Consider the following 2871-nt stretch of genomic DNA (forward strand, 5'->3'; position numbering starts at 1 on the left):
TGTTCAAGCTGGTTTTAGAAAAGGCAGAGGAACCAGAGATCAAATTGCCAATATCCACTGGATCATCGAAAAAGCAAGAGAGTTCCAGAAAACATCTATTTCTGTTTTATTGACTATGCCAAAGCCTTTGACTGTGTGGATCACAATAAACTGTGGACAATTCTGAAAGAGATGGGAATACCAGACCATCTGACCTGTCTCTTGAGAAACCTGTATGCAGGTCAGGAAGCAACAGTTAGAACTGGACATGGACCAACAGACTGGTTCCAAATAGGAAAAGGAGTCCGTCAAGGCTGTATATTGTCACCCTGCTTATTTAACTTATATGCAGAGTACATCATGAGAAACGCTGGACTGGAAGAAACACAAGCTGGAATCAAGATTGCCGGGAGAAATATCAATAACCTCAGATATGCAGGTGACACCACCCTTATGGCAGAAAGTGAAGAAGAACTAAAGAGCCTCTTGATGAAGGTGAAAGAGGAGAGTGAAAAAGTTGGCTTAAAGCTCAACGTTCAGAAAACTAAGATCATGGCATCTGGTCCCATCACTTCATGGCAAATCGATGGGGAAACAGTGGAAACAGTGTCAGACTTTATTTTTTTGGGGCTCCAGAATCAATGCTGATGGTGACTGCAGCCATGAAATTAAAAGACGCTTACTCCTTGGAAGGAAGGTTATGGCCAACCTAGATAAAATATTTAAAAGCAGAGACATTACTTTGCCAACAAAAGTCCGTCTAGTCAAGACTATGGTTTTTCCAGTGGTCATGTATGGATGTGAGAGTTGGACGGTGAAGAAAGCTGAGTGCTGAAGAATTGATGCTTTTGAACTGCGGTGTTGGAGAAGACTCTTGAGAGTCCCTTGGACTGCAAGGAGATCCAATCAATCCATCCTAAAAGAGATCAATCCTGGGTGTTCATTGGAAGGTCTGATGTTGAAGCTGAAACTCCAATACTTTGGCCACCTCATGTGAAGGGTTGACTCATTGTAAAAGACCCTAATGCTGGGTAGGATTGGGGGCGGGAGGAGAAGGGGATGACAGAGGATGAGATGGTTGGATGGCATCACCGACTCGATGGACATGGGTTTGGGTAGACTCCGGGAGTTGGTGATGGACAGAGAGGCCTGGCGTGCTGCAATTCATGGGGTCACAAAGAGTCGGACACGACTGAGCGACTGAACTGAACTGAACAGTTTTAAAGTGGTGCTGCTAATGTTCAGAGATTATTCTTTAAGGAATCATCTAATGCTTGCTACTCAAATACCAAAAACTCGGTTTTCTCAGAGGTAGCTAGGATGAGCTTGCAAATGGAAAATGAACTTTAAATAAATTTTCCCAGAAAATGATAGAGGCTCTTATAATCATTTCTCTTGAAAATGATAGGAGCCCTTGTACTATTCTTTCTTGAAAATAATAGGAGTATAAAAGACATTTTTTACACTGTGTATTGGAACCCATATCACTTTCAAATTACTTCCTTTCTGAGGGTCCAAGTAAATGTGTTTAGCAATCTCTAATTAGTGTATGTATAGAGGTTTATCTTGTATTCTCCTCAAATCTATTCTGCCTCAGTAAAGACACTAACTTTTTATTCTATTTTCTGTGAATATGTAGTTCAGGAGGTTAGCATTTTCTCTAGATATCTTTCAAATAAATAAAGACAATACTTCTAAAGTATATTTTTAAATTATCTCATGCTCAAAATATTAAATCTCACAAAGTTCTATATTGTAATAATTTTCAAAGCTTTTAAACAAAGCCATTAAAGGCCAAAATTATTCATCCCACAATGAGCCATTTAACTGAAATTTTAAGGACTGAAGTTATTAGGCTCTGAAATGTGCTGTCATTGTTGGAAATATTTTGATGTGTTTTTCACATTTTCATTATGATTTCAAACTTCTCGTTGTATATTTCTTTAACCCACATATGTAAATAAAAGCTCATTCCAGACCTTGTATGTAAATCATCTATTATATTGTATGTTAGTTTACTAGAATAACCTATATCTTACTCAACTAAAGCTTAGTGAGTCGGGTCTACATGTCTCTAAATCTCTGTCCAACAGCTCAGATCCCACTTAACAGTCCTCAGACCTCATATCTTGTACTTATGCCTCAGAACACCTTCATTCCAGCCAAGCTACTCAGTTATTTCATCTCAAAGAAGTCTTTCTATATTCCTTTCTATGCTGTATGTCCTTTTTTGGAACGTCAGCCCAATTTCTTTCTACTAGATTAATGGGAATTTTATTCCAAGAGCAAATTGTTCTCCTCTCTAAATAACCCTACCAATTACTTGTGAGTCAGGCCTGAGTTAAAACTTGGGGTTCTCCCCATATTTTCTAAAAAGGTGAGAGTAACAAATGTTTTAGTTAAATAAGATTTATGGAAAGCCACTAAAATGAGTTCTGGAACATCAGGTATTTTACCATGTATTCCTTGGTACCACTGATGCCTGGCATGGTATAAATGCTTCATTAAATATTAAAACCTTCTTTTTCTTAATTTGGCACAAAGATATTGAATCTATACCATAAACTGCTTCCTATGAATCTCATTTCAACAAAATAATGACTGTATATTTCTACATTAGATACTCTACCAGCCACTTGCATAAAAGGAGAAAAAATATATACATAGCCCCTGTATTCAAGGTGTGTGCACTGGCAATAACAATACAGTGCCATTAGGATTATGAGCAAAGAGGTAAAGGTTTTTAGGGGTGTATTTGAGAGTGGTAACCTTAGTTTTTAGGTTGGGGCTGTGGAAGACAAAGAGGCATTTACAATCAAAGGGAAAGGTATATTGCTTCTAGGAACAAAACAGCATGTACAAAAACAAGACGCAAATAAAGGTACAAGGTGT

Source organism: Giraffa tippelskirchi, chromosome 9 (genome assembly GCF_054371585.1).
Source record: "Giraffa tippelskirchi isolate mGirTip1 chromosome 9, T2T-mGirTip1v1.2.pri, whole genome shotgun sequence".
NCBI lineage: Eukaryota > Metazoa > Chordata > Mammalia > Artiodactyla > Giraffidae > Giraffa > Giraffa tippelskirchi.